Source organism: Cetorhinus maximus, chromosome 11 (assembly GCF_964194155.1).
Source record: "Cetorhinus maximus chromosome 11, sCetMax3.hap1.1, whole genome shotgun sequence".
Classification (NCBI taxonomy): Eukaryota; Metazoa; Chordata; class Chondrichthyes; order Lamniformes; family Cetorhinidae; genus Cetorhinus; species Cetorhinus maximus.
Genome location: NC_135889.1, coordinates 28,478,872 through 28,500,971, shown reverse-complemented (window position 1 = coordinate 28,500,971; position 22,100 = coordinate 28,478,872). Strand labels below are relative to the sequence as shown.

Genomic DNA, 22,100 nt, shown 5'->3' with positions numbered 1-22,100 from the left:
ACTAAACTGGTCCCTGGGATGAGGAGATTGTCCCATGAAGAGAGGCTGAGTAAATTGGGCTTATGTTCTCTGGAGTTTAGAAAAATGAGAGGTGATCTCATTGATCTGAGGAGGCTTGATAAGGTGGACACAGAGATTGTATCTGCTGGTCAGGGAATCTAAAACACGGGGATATAGTCTCAGGATAATGGGCCAAAGGGTTGTGAATCTTTGGAATTCTCTACCCCAGAGTGTTGTGGACGCTCCATCGTTGAATGCATTTAAGGCTGGGATAGACTGATTTTTGGTCACTCAAGGAATTAAGGGATATGGGGTGTGGGCCAGCAAATGGAGCAGAAGACCAAGATCAGCCCTGATTGTATTGAATAGTGGAGCAGGCTGGTTGGGCCAAGTTGTCTGCTCCTGCTCCTGTTTCTTGTGTTCAAGAGTTAACTGTGACTACTGATCATTTACAGCTACAACAACAACTTGCATTAATATATTGGGCTGTATTTGGTACCATTTGTTACAATTGTACCTGCCCATAGACTTTTAACAGGCTTTTATGTACTGTAATTAGAAAGCCATTTTGATGCAGCTCCAATCTATAGTGAATCTGGGACCTGCATGAACAAGCCAAACAACTGTACGTCACCTAAACCGGTTTCGGATCAGCTGGCAGGTGCTTGAGGCAGAATTGCTGCCACCCTGGCCTTTGATCCTGGGGAAGGCCCATTATGTGCCTGATTGGGCATGCGGCAGGTCTTGCTGAAAGTAGATAATGTGAGGCTCTCGCCAGCTCTTCAGCTGGCGGGCGAGATCCCCATTGCCTACGTTAAATACTGTCTGCAAAGTCTGAACCAGAAAGATAGAGTATTTCATTTAATGTCAAATCATGTCTAGAAAATGAAATAAAAGCCAGGATTTTCCAGCCCTGCACACCACTGGGATCTTCTGGTCCTGCTGAAAGTTAATGGGCTTTTGGCTGGCCCGCTGCATCCTCCAGCACGGTGAGGCCGGAAAATCCTGGCCAAAGATTGGGTAAGATTAAAAGAGAAGGATAAAAGAGACAGAAAGGAGAGTAAAAGAATTTTTTTTATTTTTTAAATTTTCAACAATAATTAAAATCTGTAGAGTGAAACTCCACACTTCTTAAAGTTAATTTTCAGTGCCAAATAGGTTTTTGTTTCCCAATAGTTAAGAAAGCAATAGTGAATCTGGGACCTGCATGAACAAGCCGAACAACTGCGTCCTAAACCAATCAGATTGCAGAACTGTTAATGAGACTACAGGCTGAAATTTAATGCCCTCCCTCAAAGTGAGTTTGGTGGCAGGGTGGGCATTTAATTTGGTGTGGGTGTGGAGGGTAGGGATACCACCTTTCCTTCCCGCCTTTCTCCGTTAAGTCCGGGGCAGTGATGCTTGTGGGCGGCCTTCCTGCCCCTCTGCCAATTGTGGCCATTAAGAGTCTCATCCCACCTCAGCTAATATTCACCCAAAACCGGGCAGGGGAATTGCCATGTGGGAAGCCCGAAAATTAAACCCAGTTGGGTTTGTTTCCAGGCCTCCAAGGGGTGCTCCTTGTTCAAATAGCTTTCTCCGGTGAGTTTGCTAAGGTTAGTCCAGGTGAGTTCAAGGCATGAGAATTTTACATAAAACGTAAGGAGGCTGTGAATGAATGTATGTTACTGAGTGCAGGGGCAATGGGTGACTGGGACTTGGTGCATAGGATATGGGCAGCAGAGTTTTGGATGAACTAGAGCATATTGAGGAGAAAGAGTGGAGAATAGAAGACTGGCCAGGAAGGCATTCGAGTAGTCAAGCCTGTTGGTAACAAAGGCATTTAAAAAATTCATTTACAGAATGTGAGCATTGCTGACTAGGCCAGCATTTATTGCCCATCCTTAATTGCCTTTGGTGAGCTGCCTTCTTGAACTGCTGCAGTCCCTGTGGTGTAGGTACACCCACAGTGCTGTAAGGGAGTTCCAGGATTTTGACCCAGCAACATCGAAGGAACGGCGATATATGAGTGGATTGGAGGGGAACCTCCAGGAGGTGGCGTTTCTATGTTTCTGCTGCCCTTGTCCTTCTAGATGGTAGTGGTCGTGGGTTTGGAAGGTGATGTGTAAGGAGGCTTGGTGAGTTCCTGCAGTGCATCTTGTAGATGGTGCACACTGCTGCCACTGTGTGTCAGTGGTGGAGGGAGTGAATGTTTGTGGATGGGGTACCAATCAAGTGGGCTGCTTTGTTTTGGATGGTGTCAAGCTTCTTGAGTGTTGTTGGAGCTGCACTCATCCAGGCAAATGGACAGCATTCCATCACATTCCTGACTTGTGCCTTGTAGATGGTGGACAGACTTTGGGGAGTCAGGAGGTGAGTTACTCGCTGCAGAATTCCTAGCCTCTTATCTGCTCTTGTAGCCACAGTATTTATATGGCTAGCCCAGTTCAGTTTCTGGTCAATGGTAACCCCCAGGATGTTGAGATGAGAGATTCAGTGGTGGTAATACCTTTAGATGTCAAGGAGTAATGGTTAGATTCTCTCTTGTTGGAGATGTTCATTGCCTGGTACTTGTATGGCGCAAATGTAATTTGCCACTTGTCAGCCCAAGCCTGGATATTGTCCAGGTCTTGCTGTATTTGGACATGGACTGCTTCAGTATCTGAGGAATCGTGAATGGTACCGAACATTGTGTAATCATCAACGAACATCCCCACTTCTGACCTTATGATGGAAGGAAGGTCACCGATGAAGCAGTTGAAGGGCCTAGGACACTACCTTGAGGAACTCCTGCAGTGATATCCTGGGACTGAGATGATTGACCTCCAACAACCAACCATCTTCCTTTGTGTTAGGTATGACTTCAACCAGCAGAGAGTTTCCCCCCTGATTCCCATTGACTCCAGTTTGGCATGGATGGAAACAGGGTTTGCTTGGGAGGTGCAAGCAGGCTGTCTTTGAAATAGAGAGAATATGAGTTTGGAAACTTAGCTTGGTATAAAATAGCATGCTGATATTGGAAACAGTCTTGTTCAGCCTGAGATAGTGGTCTAGGAGAAGGGTGAGATTAGTAGCAGGTTGGTGTGACAGTGAAACAGGAAATAAGTAGCTGTCATTTGCTCTCTTTATGTCCTTAAGAAGGCAAATATTTACTGAAAGTAACTGATCAATGCAATGAGGAATTTCAAGCATAGTCAATATTTACCAAGGGTACTTAATTCTAGGGCAAGAGATATATTACCTCTTATTATTCTTGAACAAATTATGTTTAGAATATTACATACAGCCCACATTATCTTTAGTAGAATACTAATTAATACTTTTGGAAGATGCTGACCTCACTCAGGATGAGGATCACTGCTTTCCTTCATTTATATTAATCACATAGACTTACATGTGCAGGGCACAATTTCAAAATTTGCAGATCACACAAAACTTGGAAGCATTGTGAACCCTGAGGAGGACAGTGATAGATTTAAAGAGGCTATAGGCAGGCTGGTGGATTGAATGGACACATGGCAGATGAAATTTAATTCAGGGAAGTGTGAAGTGATTCATGTTGGCAGGCAAAACATAAAATAAAGGGTACAATTCTAAAGGAGGTGTAGGAGCAGAGGGACTCGGGGGTATATGCGCACAAATTGTTGAAAGTTGCAGGGTCGGTTGAGAAAGCGGTGGAATCCTGGGCTTTATAAACAGAGGCATAGAGTATGAAAGCAAAGAAGTCATGGTGAACCTTTATAAAACCCTGGTTCAGCCTCACTTGCAGTATTACATACAATTCTGAGCACCACCCAAGAGGAAGGATGGGAAGATTTTAGAGAGGCACAGAAAAGGTTTACGAGAATGTTTCCCGGGATAAAAGACTAGTTACATGGATAGGTTGGAGAAGTTGGAATTGTTCTCCTTGGAGAAGAGAAGGTTGAGAGGAGGTTTGACAGAGGTGTGCAAAATCATGAGGGATGTAGACAGAGTAGATAGGGAAAAATTGTTCCTGTTGGCAAAAGGGTTGAGAACCAGGCAACATCGATATAAAATGAGTGACAAAAGAACTGAAGGCGACATGAAGAAAAACTTTGTGGTTAGGATCTGGATAACACTGCCTGATGGTGTGGTAGAGGCTGATTCAATCTGGCTTTCAGAAAGTAGTTGCTTAAGGAGCTAAAGAGAAAAGATTTGTAGAGCTACAGGGAAACAGTGGGAAGTGAGACTGGCTGAGGTGCCTTTTCAAAGGGCTGCACGGACACAACAGGCTGAATGTCTTTGTTCAGTGCTGCAGCCATTCTATGATTCACTGATTCTTGCTTTTTCCTTCCTCTATCAATCTATGGGCTTTTAAAAACCAAGCTTGGCAGCACCTTTTTTTGATATTGTTCTCAGATATGTGTGATAGTCATATTTTATTGTTCATCCCTTGTTGCCTTGAAAATGTATTAGTAGGCCACCTTATTGTTTTGCTTTGCAAAACTGTGCGACGTAAATGATATGGACTAGAAGCAAGTCCAATTTGGTTAGTAATGGCAGGCTTCCTGACCTGTAGTACATAGTGAACCAATTGGGTTTTGATGGCATTCCAACAGCTTTCATGGGGCAGAGTTTTATGGTTCCTCGCTGACTGATTTGCAGCTGGGGGTGCAGGGGGGATGGTGTTGCTGTGGGGGGGCCCATAAATTTGAATGTGTGGCCTTCCTGCTGCTATCCTTCCCCAACCTATCTGCAATTTTACAGAGGATGAACAAGATCTAAGGCTTGCACATTCCTCATTTTAGGTACTTTAGTGGCCTTTATTGGCTACTTAAAGGCTGCTTCCTGTCTGGCCATGGTTTTTCAGTTGGTGGGAGGAGTTCAATGATGGTGTGGGGTTGGGAGTGTGTGGGAGCTTGCTGCACAGGCCTCAGAAGCGAAAGGCTGGGGAGGCATCTCCATCACTAGCCCCCTTTCTAGATCGGGCACCCCCCTTAAGGTCTGTACACCCCAGGGGTGCTCCCTTGCCACCACAACCCCCACTCCCTCTGCCTCACCCTCTGAGCCTCTCCTCCGTTCCCCACTGTGAGACTCAAACCCTACCTGGTTCTGAGGGCTTAGACACTTAGAACCTCGAGACTGCTTGTAGTCCCAGCAGTGACCAACGCTCATGGTAGCACTGCTGGGACTATAGAACTACGGCCAATCTGATGGCTGGCAACTCTCTAAGGCGGGTCTTCATTCCGAGAGAGGGGAGGAAGTTCTGCCTCCAACCAGTTAACAGTCCTTGGAGCAGCAAATGGCCGTGGGCCAGCTGGAATCTGCAGGGATGTGTTCTCTGCAGAATCCCAACGGATGTCTTGGTGGCCTGGTGGGAAACCCCGCCATCTAAAAAATCCTGCCTGTAGTTATCTTTTCCTGGCTTTGGACTGAGATATAACTTGCTGACTTAACTTTGAACTCACAAATTCTAAACTGGTAATCCAGTATAATAGCCACTACCTACTTTGTTTTTACTGTCTTTTGCCCTATGAAACTCCACTGACCACCTCAGGTTCTTAATCCATCCTCATTTGACAGTGTTCCTGATAATTGTTGATAAGCCTTTGTGCCAGGAGTGGCCAAACTAAATTAGCACTGGCATAAACAACATGGCACCAAGTCAGAAAATGTTGGCATCTGCACAACTAACCAACAGTAATTCATGGAATATAACAGATTAGTGTTTTATTTATTCTTTCACAGGATGTGACCATTGCTGGCGGGGCCAGCATTTGTTGTCCATTTCAAATTGCCCTTGAGAAGGTTGTGGTAAGCTGTCTTTTTGAACCGCTGCATTCCATGTAGAGTAGGTACACCCATAGTGCTGTTTGGGAGGGAGTTCCAGGATTTTGACCTAGCAACAGTGAAGGAACGGTGATGTAGTTCCAAGTTGGATGGTATGCGGCTCGATGGGGAACTTGCAGTTGGTGGTGTTTCCATGTGTCTGCTGCCCTTGTCCTTCTAGATGATAAAGGTTGGGTGCTTGGAAGATACCTTTGATGGGTATTTGGCAAGTTATTGTAGGTCTTCTAGATGGTACACACTGTGCACTGGTCGTGGAGGAAGTGAATGTTTAAGATGGCGGATGGGGTGCCAAATAAGGAGGTTGCTTTGTCCTGGATGGTGTCAAGTTTCTTGAGCGTTGTTTGAGCTGCATTTATCCAGTCAAATGGAGAGTATTCCATCACACTCCTAACTTGTGCCTTGTAGATGGTGGACAGGCACTGGGGAGTTAGGAGGCGAGTTACCAGTTGCAGAATTCCCAGTCTCTAATCTGCTCATTTAGCCACAGTAATTGCATGGTTGGTCCAGTTCAGTTTCTGGTCAATGGTAACCCCCAGGATGTTAATAGTGAGGGATTCAGCAGTGGTAATGCCATTGAATATCAAGGGGAGGTGGTTAGATAATTCCTTAATAGAAATTCTCTTTGTAACACAAGTGAATGTGATGGAGTTGAAGCCTGAACAAAACAAGCGAGACTGAGGATAAGGACAAAGGAGTGAGAGGGAAAATTAGGTGTACTTATTTTCTGTTTCACTGTCACACTATAGGCATATTTTGGAATTGAGTGCAGTTCTATGATATAGTGAAGTTAAATAAGCACACCTTAAAATGTCTGACAACGTAAAACTTATATAAATGGCATCAACAATGGCTACAGTACAGTTCAGCTTGACTATATGTCATTTCATGCAGTCTGTTGGCCCCTAATAATCTTGGAGATAAAAATTCCAATAATACTGTTTCTGTTAATTATTTCATGCCACAGATTGAGTCTTTTATCAGCTACTGGCAACAGCAAAATTGACATTTGTGCAGTCTTTGGAAAGAGTGATTCAAGGGGAGGGGCATGGGCGAGCTCAATGAAATGGAATTTCATCTGTCATTTAACAGGAGAATTACATTTGCTTGTAGCAATATCCTCCAATGAGTAGGTTGATCTTCGAGCTCATTATTTGTCTCCTCTGTAGGCATGAACACAAATGAATAGTACAGTGTACAGAAGAAGCATTGACTGAGAACACATTCTGTATATGATAAGGACAGTTCCATTCTACAAGAGCTTCCTCAGCTGTAAGTGATCATTTCATATCTTTGATTAAACAGCAAGAACTTAGTTCTCTCGGAAATAATTCATGCAAATTACAGTGTTTCTTTTGGGACTGTGATATTTATTCCAAAACTTCTAAGTGCTCCATTGCAGCCAGCTGTGATTCTTAATTCCATTTAGAAATGTTGAGAAAAGCATTGGCTTGTTAATAATTTGCATTTAGATCTACTTCACTTTCATTTAAAAACTATATATTTATCTTCAGGTTTTGTGTCTCACAAGATTTGATAATTACAATAGATTCTGAGTGCTGCTGTTCTTCGAATATATGTTAAACAAAGAAAAGATTGGACTGTAGTGTGTAGAATTTAAACCTTCAAAACATGTTTCACAAAGCTGTCTTGACTGCTTCCTGGCGAAAGAAACCACCCAGAGGCTAAGGCTTCCTCTGTGTGTTATTTGCAGCAAAAGTGTAAATGCATTTCAGCACAACCAGCAAAAAGAGAAACTCTTTCCTGTTCGTGTGCTTTCGTGCGGAGCTAGAGAATTTCAGTCGAAGCTGCGCTACATTTGGCAGCAACAACCCAGGACTGCACAAGGCAAAACAAAAGATGCAAAGCATATTTCTGACGCCTGATTTCTATTGAACCTGGAAACCATAAATGCTGATGCTGCCCAAAACTAGGATTTTGCAACATGATGCACTTGAGTTGAATATCCTAAATATTCACATTTTCATGTTTGGATTAGCACCATTTGGGTGAGATATTTGAGGGTTACAGCTTCTGGTGGAACCACCCACAGTCAGATAAATGGATACTTGGATAATCATTGAGCATAGTCAGCATGGATTTGCGATTGGGAAATCATGTTTGATGAACTTGTTGGAATTTTTTGAGGATGTTACTAAGAAAACTGATAAAGAAGAGTCGATGGACGTGGTATACTTGGATTTTCAGAAGGCTTTTGATAAAGTCCCCCACAGGAGGTTGATTAGCAAAATAAAAGCACATGGGATAGGAGGCAATATACTGGCATGGATTAAGGATTAGCTAACAGGCAGAAAAAGGAGAGTAGGAATAAACGGCTCATTCTCGCATTGGCAGGCTGTGACTAGTGGGGTACCACAAGGGTCAGTACTTGGGCCCCGTTGTTCACAAAATATATCCATGATTTGGATGTGGGGATCAAATGTAATATTTCCAAGGTCGCAGATGATACAAAGCTACGTGGGAATGTGTGTTGTGAGGAAAATGTAAAATGGCTACAGGAGGATTTGGATAGACTTAGTGAGTGAGCAAGAATATGGCAGATGGAATATAATGTTGAAAATGTGAGATTAACCACTTTGGTAGAAGGAACAGATGTGCAGAGTAATTCCTAAATAGCAAGAGATTAGAAAAGTGTAAATGGACAAAGGCACCTGGGTGTCCTTGTCCATCAGTCACTGAGAGCTAACATGCAGGTGCAGCAGGCAATTAGGAAGGCTAATGGAATGTTAGTCTTTATAACAAGAGGATTTGAGTACAGGAGTAGTGAAGTCTTGCTTCAATTGTATAGAAGCTTGGTTAGACCGCGCCAGGGGTACTGTGTGCAGTTTTGGTCCCCTTACCTCAGAAAGGATATTATTGCCATAGACGGAGTGCAACGAAGGTTCATCAGGCTTGTTCTGGGGATGGCGGGACTGTCTTATGAAGAGAGATTGGGGAAACTGGGCCTGTGTTCTCTAGAGCTTCGAAGAATGAGAGGTGATCTCATTGAAACCTACAAAATACTTAAAGGAATAGACAGGGTAGATGCAGATAAGATGTTTCCTCTTGTTGGGGAGTCCAGAACCAGGGGACACAATTTCAAAATAAGGGGGAAGCCACTTAGGACAGTGATTAGGAGAAATTTCTTTATTCAGAGGGTTGTGAATCTTTGGAATTCTCCACCCCAGAGGGCCATGGAAGCTCAGTCACTGAGTATGTTTAAGGTAGAGATTGATAGATTTATGATTAACAATAACGTTATGGGGATAGTGTGGGTAAAAGGAATTGAAGTGTTCGATCAGCCATGATCATACTGAATGGTGGAGCAGACTCGACAGGCTGAATGGACTCCTCCTGTTCCTATGTTTTCAATACCACAGGGGTTCCGCAACTGTGAAGAATTTAATTGAAAGCACATTGGCAATACTGAAACATAGAATTATAGAATGGCTACAGCACAGAAGGAGGCCATTCACCCTGTTGTGTCCATGCTGACTCTCTACAAGAGCAACTCAACTAGTCCCACTTCCCTGCCTTTTCCAGTAGCTCTGCAAGTTTTTTCTCTTTGGATAATTATCCAATTCTCTTTCGAAGACCTCAATTGAATCTTCCTCCACCACACTCTCAGGCAGTGTATTCCAGATCCTAACCACTTGCTGTGTAAAAAAGCTTTCCCTCATGCTTCTTTTACCAATCACCTTAAATCAGTGTTCTCTGGTTCTCGGCCTTTCTGGCAACAGGAACAGATCCCCTCTATCTGTTCTGTTGAGACCCCTCATAATTTTAAATACCTCTATTAAATCTCCGCTTAATCCTTTCTTCTTTAAGGAGAACAGCTGCAGTTTCTCCAATCTACCCACATAACTGAAGTTCCTCATCCCAGGAACTATTTTCATGAATCTTATCTGAATCCTCTTTAATGTCTTCACATCCTTGTGAAAGGAAAACTTTTATTCACTATTTCCAAACAGAAGGAAAGTGAAATCATTTCTTTTGAAGTGCAGTTCTTGCTGTTTTGTAGGCACACACAGCAATCAAGGCCTTCTAACAGCAAGCAACATGAATGATCAGATGTATTTGGTGGTATTGATTGAGAGAGAATGGGTAGGACTTAAAATAAAGCTACCTAGTCTTCTTCAAGTAGTGCCATGGGATCTTGTACATCCACCCGCAGAATCAGAGGGATGTCCTAAAGTTTCACCCAGAAGATGACACTTCCAATGATATAGCATTCTTTCAATAATGCAACGATTATCCATCCAAGTCTTGGCATGTTCCATCATCAGCTATTTTTCTCCGATGGCTAAAAGGTTATATTGTTCACATCTGAAAAAAACTCCAATTTTTTAAACACTTCAACGTCATCTATTTAAATGATACGTTAATACAGATAAGTGCAGGCAGAAGCCATTTGGATTAGCAATGGTATGAAGGAACAGCTGAAATATAATCAGGAAATGATGGAAACATACAACAAGTGAAAGAAAATAAGTAAAAAATCCATTGTGAAATCATTTGGCATATTTGTACCGTAATCTGTGCTTTTCTTTTTTCTATAAAGAAACTTCACTCATCTGACTGTTCTGAAGAAGGGTTCCATCTGAAAGGTTAACATATCTTTTCTTTTTCAGATGCTGACTGACCTGTTGGTCAATTCCAGAATTTTCTGGTCTTCTTTCAGATTTCCAGCATTTGTGTTTCTTTTTTTATCTCTGACAATTACTTAAACAATTACTTAACAACTAGACTTAGCCATCACCAATATATCCTGAGCTGATATCAAGCTTTTATTCTGTCAATGAGGGGCTATGCCTTTGTTAACATTTGAACAAAATTTTTAGCTTTGTGGTAACAGGGTGCATTTCAAAGTTTATTTCTTTAGTTTGTGATCAGTTTGTACCAGCTGCAACCATAAGTTCATTTTTTGGAATAATTTGGAGAAAAATTAGAGATCATTAGCTTAAATTAAACCAACAGGACAAATATTACTAATATAATATTACAAATATTACAGAAGATTACTAAATATTAATTCAATTTGTGTCATTTATTCCTCATTTACCATCTCTATCCTGAATATTACTGATATAATTTAGATCTGATGGCTGCAGTACAGAAGTGCAATATTGTCACTATCCTTGTTATTGATAATATGACAGATCATTTAGAACACAAAACACCACAGAGCCGATCTCTCAACGGTCCTCCCTAATTAACATAGATGAGCAGCATGCAGATGTAACCCATGGCAGATTGGATGAATTGACCTTCAGAAAAGGTTAATGATGGAATGTTGTGTTATGGCTGTGAAGACCACCATAGGCTTGCAACTTTATACAACTAGATATCCTACCTGTGGGATTTTATGCCAAATCAGCCCACCTTTGATGTTCTATTGCATTCGACAGCGAATAGGTGCCTTGTTTTCCAGGGCAAATTGTTTCATCACTCTCCTCTTGGGAAGCCATGAGAGGGCTTTGCACTTTTTTCTATATTGTAAATTTACCCAAAATGTGGGACATTATTGATGGTATGCATGTGATCATCCAAGCCCGGATGTACAATTCCAATTTTGTGCAACATCCAACAAAGAACAATGTGACAATGAGCAGCTTCTTTTTTCATGATGCTGTTTATGTCCAATGCTAGTCTTCAAAATAGTGACATGGGATCTTTTGTATCCGCCTGAGAAGGCAAAGTGGGTCTCATCCTTAGTACCACCTTAGTACTGCACTCGAATGTCAGCCTCAATTTTCTGTTTCAGTGGCTGGTGTGGGATATGAATCCACAGAAATCTGATATAAAAAGGAAGAAGGGCCAATTACTACACTACAGTGGAAGCACCCTGGCTTGCATGATAATTGCAGGTTTGCTGCAGCAGTGCAATAAAGGGCTGGATAAGTTCTTTGCTCTAGCTATTATCACGACATCTTAACGTTAGTTGGGACATTGGGTATGATAGTCTGGGACTTGTTTCGATCCTTTGAGGGTCAAAGAGGAATTTCCCAGATTTATTTTCCTGAAATGACTGAGGGTGTGTTTTATAAAATCTGTTTAATGTTTCTCCTAGGAGATTTCACGTCTGTAAGTGGGAGGGTACACAGAGTCATGAACCTTTGTTGCATCATGACTGTTTGGGACTTGATGGACAGCCCATTGGCCCGTCTTTTCACATGTTTGTCACCCTGAATTATGGAAGAGTCTTAAGGCAGATTTTATTCAATGAGATCTTCAATCAAGTGTCATCCCATGTAATGAAGTGGAGCAAAAGAGAAATCCCACCATTTGTCTTCTGTCCTGTATCAAGACCGTGGATACAAATCCATTCTTCTGCTGTTATTTTAATCTCCTTCATTCCAAGTGAACTGTCAGGATTGGGCTAAAATAAAATTAATCAATTTTATTTTCCGAGTACTATGAGTTGTCTTATTCCGGTGCTTCATTCACCTTCAGAACAGCATTGGCTCACGTCTTCCACTACCTGAATGAGTGCTCTGAATTCCTGGGTATCAGTGCAGGACTCTCGGGATGCAATGTCTTCAGGAACCTCTTTGTGAAGGTCCTGATGTAGCTCCATGGCCTGCATCGCAACTTATGCTGAAGTGAGTGTCTGGTCCCACAAGCTATCTGGGCCATTGTGAGTCATTTGAGTTGGATGGCTGGGTGAGACAGATGTGTCATTGGCCTGAGAGACAGCTCCATTACCAGAGCCAATTTCTGTCATTTCTCGCCTGTTGGACATTCCCTTGGCATGTTCAAAAATGTGATTGGGAGTGGACTGCTGGGAAGCAATGGGATTGTTTAAGCCTTAGCTATGACTCTCTTATTCTGATTACCCAGGAGACACTCTTGTGCACGAAGCCCAAAGTCTTGTGCACTCCTTGACAAATTGTTTCTGGGCAAAATGCATCAGTCATTGGAGACTCCATTTTGGGTGAGCCTGAAGTGATCATGCCCTTTATGTTGGCCTGAAGTTTGGCTAGAGTTTGACATATCACTGCAATAATGTAAAAGTGGATTCCTCTACTGTTGAGGCAAGACTATGCGGGTGCACTTGTAAATTATTGCATGAAATAATTGATGTTCAGATACAGATTTCATTTGGAGGCTGGCCTCAATCCCTTGGCTCACCAGCTGAAAGAGGATTTAAAATGGTTTTCTGGGCACCATATTTCCAAGCTAAATTATAGTTTGCTTGAAGGAAATAGATGAATGAATCAAGTGCAATAATGAGTTGTATTAAAGATAATAGGGTGAATAAAATGGACAAGGCCTGAAAATGGACATGAGGATACTATTAACATACTATTTGTTGTGATGCAGACAGTGTGCTACCTGGTAACTGAAATCATAGTAGCTTGAGCTAAACACATTGCTGAGTGACTGAATGGCTGAGCAAGGCTAGCACCACTTAAAGTTAAATATGCACTACTTAAGCTAACATGCACTCCTTAAAGAAAGGAGGGGTGCATTCTGGCTGCAAGAGGTGCTGGACGTAGCTGGGGAAAACTCTCTAACCAGGAAGAAGAGTACAAATGGCCCAGTAGGGCAGACAGCATGCTCCAAAGTTCTCTAATCCAGTATAGATACCTTAGTGAAGGAGATGGACAGGAGGAGAGAGATTCTCTATCCATAGAGGGCCCTCCACATAGATACTGAGAAGGCAGTTGAAGGAGATAGCCATTACTGTCAATGCAAGCAGTATAGTACCAAGGACCTGGATGCAGTGCAGGAAGAAGTTTAATGATCTCACCGAAGCAGTTGAGATCAGTGAATTCACTTTCAAAAGTGATATCCTTACAAAGCAACCATATACACTGGTCAATTCCTCACACCTCCATCACATACCCACCAACATTTTCTATCAACCACATCTCATACCTATTATTCATTGCATCACCTCATCCCCAAACACATAGCATTGTTGAAAGCCTCACACCCACACCTTACAGCTTGTACACACTATTCAACTATGACAGGCATGTCACACAAATATATTGCACCACTAATCACTGACACATTTCTCTCTTTCTTGCAAGACATTGGTGCACAGGTCACAGGCAGGTGCCAAACACAGCTACCTGTCCTCATCCTAATGGAGCAGTCAGCTGGTCATCACTGGACCGAACATGACAGAGACTATGTCCAACTGCAGGGCTGGAACCATTGAAGATGGCACTATGTTCTAACCTTATCCAACATTCCACATTCCACTTGCCCTTCATTCCACAATCTGTTCTGATTTACAAGCTGCAGATGGTGTAAACATGCACCTCTTGCCTTCTCCAACTTCCTCACTTGCAACCCTACCTTTGTTACTTTCTCCTTTCAGATGGCAAAGAGCTGCCTCCAATTCAGGCACTGATGTGGGAGCATGAACTGCAATGCCAAATGAGGTTTCTTCCAATTTGTATCCAGTATTTTCTTAACAAGAGCATGCTTAACAATTTGTACTGTGCATTCTGCTGCTTCATTTGAAGAAGGATGGTACAGTGGAACTCTAGTGTGGTTTACCCCATCCATTCTCATGAATTTTACAAATTCTTCTGAACAAAACTGAGGTCCATTTAGACACAGTTTAGTCTGGGAAATCATAAGCGGCAAACTATGCAAAATATTTAGAGTTTTGCTAGTTGTTGCTCAATTCATTGGAAACCCCTCAACCCACTTTGAATGGCTAGCCATCATAATGAATAGCTGTTGACCTACAAATTCTGCAAAACCTATGTGCAGCCTCTGCCACATTCCAGCTAGCCATTTCCATGTTGGAAAGGTAGTGATGTTGGCTTATTTTCTACAGCTTGACATACTCTACACAGTTTCATTGTGTCTCCTATGTCCTTATTTAACCCTGGCCACCAAATATAGCTTCTCGCTAGACCCTTTGTCAAGCATATCCCCAAGTGTTGCTCATATAAATCATTCAGCAACTACAATCTGTATCTTTCAGGAATTTCTGGCTCCCCACATAACACAACCTTTATCAGCTCATTTTTATGCCAGAAAAAATGGCCCGATTTCTAAATTCAGTACCTGTGACGGCCACCCATTTGCGATATATTGCATACCCTTGTCAATAAAGATCCCTGTGAGTTGTTCTACCAATGTCAACAGCTGTGAAAGGAAATTTAGAAGGACTAAAACCAGTTCTAACCCCTGGGTAACTATACTACTGAACACCACCCCCACGCCCCCCCACACCAACTATCCCACCTTCTTCAGTCTGTCATCATGGGTCTGCCTGTTTGGAGATGAAATAAGTATTTCATCCAAAGAGCACAATTCTCCCTGGATTCCTTGCAGAATTTGGTTCAACATCCCTTGGAAAATTCTAGGGACTGAAGAAACGCAGCAGCCTGTGAAACTGAAATAGACTCATGTGTATTAATAGTCAAATGTGACTTGGGTATTTGGCAGATTTAATTTTGGAAAAATCTGGCCTCCTGACAACATTGTGAACAGATCCTCCACATTTGGCAATGTATTGGGTGGATTGCATTCTAGTACCTCACTTACGGTTATCTTATAATCCCCACATATTCCTCCACTACCATTTGACTTTGGTACTACCACTATGGGAATAGCCCAATTATTCTGTTCTACTTCAGAGATAATGCTCTCAGTCTAAAGTGTTTTCAGTTCTTGCTCAACTTTCTCCCTTGGAGCATGGGATACTGGATGAAGCCTGCAGTAAACTGGTCCTGCATTCCTCTGCACCCATACGTTGCCCTTATATCCTTGAATCGGTTTCACCACAACACCTGAGGATACTTGACGATCGTGCATTGTGAACTTTTCTTCAACACGAAAAAGCTCATTCCAGTTTAATTTAAGTGATGCTAACCGGCATTTTCCTAATAAGGCTAGTTTTTCACCCTTCACCACAATGATATGCAATTTTACACAGTACTCATTGGGCAGAATTTTACATTTGGCATGCGGGCATGTACCCAACATGCTGGAACATAAAATGATGCGCGATGACGTTGGACATCATTGCGCACCATCACGATATTTCACTAGGCGGGCACGCTATGAGGACGGAGGCATGCCCGCCATTAATTAACGGGCCAGTTAAGGCTCTTGAGGCACCAATTGTCTGTGATTTTACGCAGCCCATGCGATTTTCAGGGGGTCGCATGGGTGCAACTGGCAGGCGGGTAGGCCTCATTTTCAAAAACCTCATCCGCGGGTGGGATAAGAGGGGTGAGTGGGCTTGCTAATGCGAGTTGTTAGTACTTTAGCTTATAACGTGTTGCTGCTTCCTTGTGTGAACAGGAAAACTTCATTTCACCTCAGGGCTGCTTTGACAGGAATAGGAGGCTTCAGTTCAGCCTTCTCTTACCCTGGGAATGGGGATTGTGGTCTCCGCTGGATGCACCTCCTCTGAGGAGGAATAGAGTTTCAGAAAAAGAGGGGGCCAGTTGTCCGCTTTCATCCTCCAGGGGAGCGACCTGTGGGAGGACAGGCACAGGCACAAGGGGCACAGGGCCAACAGGAAGTCCAAGGCGAAAGGGGCTGCAGAAGACGCCACTCTCCTGCTGCGAGGGTTTACAGGCAGTGATGCAGCTACATCAATATGTCTGATGTGCAATGCCGAAGGAGGCTCTGCCTCTCAAGGGAGACAGTGACCTCGACCTGTCAGATGATCAGCCCTGAGATCAGCTCCAATAGTGTGGGTGGACACCCCATGCCAGTGGTGCTGAAGGTTACAGTGGCCCTCAATTTCAATCCCTCCGGCTCTTTCCAGGGATCAGTGGGTGATCTTTGTGGAGTCTGCCAATCAGCTATCTACAGTTGTGTCAAGCTGGTGACAGACGCTCTGTTCAGGCGTGCATTGACTTTCATTCACTACCACACTTCTACGGATGAGGCCAGCCAGGCAGAGCAAGCCAGAGGCTTTGCCATGATTGCTGGGTTCCCCCGTGTCCAGGGTGCAATAGACTGCACACATGTAGCAATCAAGGCGCCAGTGAGTGAGCGGGGTGCCTTTGTCAACAGGAAGGGCTTCCACTCCATGAACGTGCAGATAGTGTGTGATTACAGGATGCAGATTCTGCAAGTCTGTGCAAGGTACCCATGCCGCTCACATCCTGAGACACTCCCAGGTGCCGAGGCTCTTCAGTGTTCCAGCCCAGCTGGATGGTTGGCTGCTGGGTGACAAGGGCTATCCCCTCAAAAGGTGGCTCATGACACCTCTCTCCAAGAACAGAGGCTGAGCAGCGGTACAATAGGAGCCATGCCTCCACAAGGGCAGTGGTAGAGAGAGCCAAAGGTCTTCTCAAGATGCGCTTCCGATGCCTGGACCGTTCTGGGGGTGGCACTGCAATACCCCCCAGATCGTGTGTCGCTGATAGTGGTTGTATGCTCTGCTCTCCACAATCTGGCCCTGGAAAAGGGGGGATGCAGTGGAGGAAGAAGATGTTGACGCAGCTGCTCTGGCAGCAGACGATGAGTCCAGTAGTGAGTCCAAGGATGAGCACAGTCAGGAGAACGCTGAGGGGATAGATGCTGACCTCCAGGGAGGCAGGGACACCAGGGAGGTTTTGATCAACTTTTTGATTCAGCTAGCCTACCAAAGAAGAACTGCCACCACATGCCAGGGCTGCAGGCTCCATGCTCGATACCTGACAGGAACATTTGCTTGGTGAACAACATGCACTATGTACCATTTCAATAAAGTTTAATGACAAACATATCACTCATAACATCATGGGTTTCCCTACACCTTTAGAACTAATGAAGCACCCAGAGGCTTGTTGAACACAAACACATTCAATGGTGTGGTGCCTGGCATACATAAAACAAATTAAATGCAATGGTGTTCTCCAGCACACCTAATAATAATTAACGTAAAAGTGGGGGAAAAGAATATCACCTGTGATAAGCCCATGTTGTACTTAAGATGCTTTAAGTTTTTGCTTGCGGGTACAACGTCTAGGTGCTCCCCCTCGCTGGCACTGACATTGGAGACAGCCTGCTCACTCTGCTGTCCTGTTGGCCTTGATGTCCTTGGCGGGCGTCCTCTGGCCTGCGAAGCCTGTGCTGGCCCCAGCTGGGAGGGAGCGGCCAGTGCCACGGCTGGCATCTCCCCAGCCGCTGCAGCCTCATTGGATGCCATGGTCACTGGCAGAGGGGTGGAGGAGCTGCTGCCCTCATCCGGAGCACCTGAGAGGAGCCCACAGAGACAACAAGCAGCTCGTGTGCCATCATTAGGTCACTTTGGACTTCCCTGCTCACCATTGATGGATGGGCACCTAGTGGGGATACTGGGTGCCTGATCAATCTCCCACACTGACAGTAACCACCTGAGGTCATTGCCGGTGTGAGGGCTTGCAGGTCCGAGCGCAATCCCAGGAACCCCTGATTCAGCTCCTGGAGGAGCTTATCCATGAGAGACGCCACTCTCTCCATGGAGGAGGCACTGCGCTCGGCCATGAGGGTCATTGCATTGCTCATGCTCCGCCGGGACTTCTCCACAACGGAGACCATGCCACGCATTGCCTCATGTATCTCCGCCAGATCCTCCCGCACACCCTGCTGGACTTCCAGCACCTGCTGCCTCAGGGACGACTCCAGAGGCCCATCATCATCAGATACCGATTGAGCATGTTCCTGGTCCCTAGCACTCCTCTGACCTCCTCTGAGGTGCCTCCACCTGCACCTCAAGCGAGTGTGAAGTGCCCTCAACGCTGTGCACCGAGATACTATCCGCTGATCTCATGCCCACCGAGATGCTGTATCTGCGCTGGTGCTTGCCTGGCTGAGAAGGTGTGATGCAGGTAGGTTTCTATGGTCGCCGTCCTCTGGGTTCAGTGGTGGGCCTTCAGGCTCCTCACCCCGACAGGCTTCTGGTAAGCCTGAAAGGAAGAACAAGGACATGCCATTAGTTGAAGCCGTTACAATGTTACTGTGCGTACCTGGCACAGGGATCAGGGTGTCCTCGTCTCCCCATTATCAATGGGGATTCCATGTTCGCTGCTCATATCAATATAGAGACAACAGTGGAATGGTTGCTATTACAGACATTCTGACCTCAGCGCACTGCACTCTTCCCTCCCTGTGGCACCCCAACCTCACCACGGCCAGTTGACCTAGGCGCATGGCACCTCTCCAGCTCCAGGGCCTCCAGCTCATATCTACTTAGGATTAGAAGGTGCAGGGGTCCTCTGCCAGTCTGCAGCCTTTCTGCATTGTTATGGGATGTCTTCTCCTGAAAGGAGAGAGGAGCATTGATTAGTCCACCCTGTACCTGCATTGTCATTGCGGCCTGGTCAGCCCCACCTGAGGAATACTTTGTAGGGCTCAGCTGATTCGTGACCCTGGAGCCGCAAGACACCCTTTCCAAGCAGCCAGGGCTCACCCCCTTGCCCAGATGCTACCTCATTGACATTTACCACTCACACTCTAAGAACTCTGAGGCGGGGGGGGGCGGTGGAGGGGCACCCCTCTCTGCCGTGCTAAGTGACCCAAGCCAACACGGTACTCATCCTCTCCGATCGCAGGTGGTCACTGAAGCGCTTACAGCACTGCACCCATGTGCGCCTCCCACATCATGGGAGCTCACCCTGGTTGCCACCTCCTCCCAGGCATTTTTGGTGAGGTAGGAGGCCTCCTTCTCCAGTCCCAGGGGACAAGTACATCTCGGCACGCTGCCACCTCCTCCAGGAGGGCAGCGAGACACTCGTCGGAAAAATGCGGGGACCAACTGCCCCGCCGACCTGCCCTCCCACCTGCCATGTTCATCACTGAGATGCTCCATACCGAGGGTCCTCCGAGTCAATGGCAGCCTTCGCATGGCTGTCGCGGCCGCTTTCGAATCGGCTGCCGGGTCACCATTGGACCCGGCGGACATTGAGCTCCAGCCCCGCCCGCCCCTTCTTGCTAGTGCTGCTGTTGCGTATTACGCTGGGCGGGCCTTAGTTGGTCCTCCTGCGTAAAATGGCAGTGCGGAGCTGATCGCGGGCAGCGGTCAGGTTTCTGACTGCCCTCGCCTACTCCCGCCGAGCCTGCCTGACGAATGTAAAATTCTGGCCATTGTGTGTTACTGGAGCTGACACACTTCCCATTATAGGATTTTCTCTCCTCCTTAACTTGCTAATTCTATGTGTGATTTTGTGATGTTGACTCAACTTTGTACAGTATAGCAATTTGGGAATCACGCTAGCTGATGTCCCTGTGTCAACCTCCATGTTTACCAGAGCTCTATTCAATGCTACTTAGACTACAATGCCCTATGAATTTCTGTTCCCTCTAGCCAGAGTTTTCTCCATTTGCATTCTTCTGACATTCTTGCCAAGATGTTTTTCTTGCAGCTGTAGCACTCTGCGTTCAGAAATGGACAATTCTGTGTTCAATATTGGCCGAAGCACCAGTAACAGGACTTTGTCATACCTGTTACTATTAACTGCTGTCAATTGGGCCTTCTTCTTACTCAGCTGCAGCTATTTACTTCAGCAGATAACTAGCAGTTGTTAACTCTGACTTCTCTCGAATCATGTTCCGCCAAGTCTATGGACAATGCTGTTTGGCAAGCAGTGTCAAAAGTTAACTTTGGCAATGTCAGCAACTTAGTGCGAATGCGTTCACTTTATAAACTACACACAACTCTGTCCCACAATGCCCTCTTTTGAAATTCTCCAGAATTACAATGAATGGACAGTTTTTTCAAAGCCACAGTAAAGTCTCCATTGTCCTCACTGGGCAGCTGATTCCTGGTTCCAAACCAATATCTTTCTGCAATCTCCAATAGTTTGGGATTGTAGTGCGACTCAATCTTACACAAAATGTCTGACAGCGATGTGTCTTTTGGTTTAGCAGGGGTGAGCAAATTCTTGAGCGTTTCATACGCTTCTGGGCCAGCTTCTATCGAAATGATCGCCATTTTCATTCCCCCTACTGCCTAATTAATAGCTGGATTGTCAGGAATGCCAACGATGTTATTAGCAATGAGAAACATCTCAAGCCACTCCACAGACACTCAGTCAAAGCTATACTCTCCCAGTCACCCAATAATACCTGTTGTTGCAGCCATCTTCGAAGGTCAGTCCACCCACATGTACAAACAGCCTTTTCTCTAAGACTAGATTTTTAAGCCTATTTCTCAGCAAAATAAAATAACATGTTTCTCTAATGGTTTACTGAAAGCTTCTAAAAAAAAAGTTTGTTTGGCGAGAGACATACGCAATCCCACCTTCTTGCCAGACTGTGGTATCTATGCAGGACAGAGACTGGAGCACACCCATGGGCCAGGATTTTCAGCTTGGCGTGTGGGTGCATAGCTGACGTGCCCAAGCGTGAAATGGCACGTGATGATATTGGGTGAGCATCCTGAAATCATCGCACACTCGCGTGATATTTCAGTTGGCTGGCGCGCAGGAGAGTCGGCAGCATGCCCGGTGACAATTAGGAGGCCTATTAAGGCCCTTAAGCTGCTAATTAGACAGAATTTTTGGCTGCCCGTCCAATCTTACAGTTGGCGGTCAGGCAAATAGGCCAGGCAGCCTTTGCATTTTTAGCGAAACCTCATCTACGGGCAGGATGAGGTTTCCAACAATAAATAAAAAAAAGTACATTTTTTAAAAACTCAGTTTTGACATGTCCCTCTTCATGTGATTGACTCACATGTGGGGCATGTTTATATTAATCGTACATTCTTCTTTTTTAATTTTAAAAATCTTCAGCTCCCTGAGACAGCTCTGTGCCTTCAGGGAGCTTTCAGTGAACGCACCCCTGCACACCCCTCTCGCTCCTCTCACCCCCCCACCCTGGCAACGCTGAGGCTCTCAGCGCGCGTTTCATGCTGGCTGGCCATTAATTGGCCAGCCAGCGTGAAATCGCGGTTGGGGCATGATTGCGGGCGGTGGACTGTTTTGTGGCCGCTCCCGGGCCCGCCTGCTGCGCCCGTCCGACGAGGGGAAAATCCTGCCCATGGGTTTCGAATATCCAACTGAAACTGGTTTATTCTGGTTTGTTCACAAACATGCATACACAAATGGCCACAAGAAGGCGCTATTATAAAAACAATTATACCACACAGTCCACCGAGTATTGCAGGACTCCTCAAGAGTGTTCCAGGCTGCAGAATCGTTGCTTCAGCAACTTAACTCACTGGGGCTATTTTTAGCGATATGTGCTGTGGCCATTTTAAAAGATATTTGCTGTAGTCATTTTAAGTGATATCAGAACTTAGGAATTTAAGAAATAGGAAGACCTTACAGCCCTTCAAGCCTGCTCCGCCATTCAATACAATCATGACTGATCATCGGCTTTAAGTCCTGCCCACTCCCCAATATTGATTCTCTGAGAGACCA

At 45.0% G+C, this 22,100-nt stretch overlaps 1 protein-coding gene across 9 annotated transcripts in view; it reads left to right on the top strand.

Moving 5' to 3' along the window:
- The first annotated feature begins 6,901 nt into the window (after window positions 1–6,901).
- The window catches only part of LOC144686458 (collagen alpha-3(VI) chain-like), a 243,199-nt gene continuing 228,000 nt past the window's right edge, over window positions 6,902–22,100 (top strand). For 7 of the 9 annotated variants that reach the window (XM_078551700.1, XM_078551703.1, XM_078551702.1 and 4 more), the window contains exon 1: window positions 6,902–7,059. The gene's annotated coding sequence lies outside the window, so the exon portion shown is untranslated. The remainder of the gene's footprint in view (window positions 7,060–22,100) is intronic. The other 2 variants (XM_078551705.1, XM_078551704.1) reach the window with 1 other exon arrangement.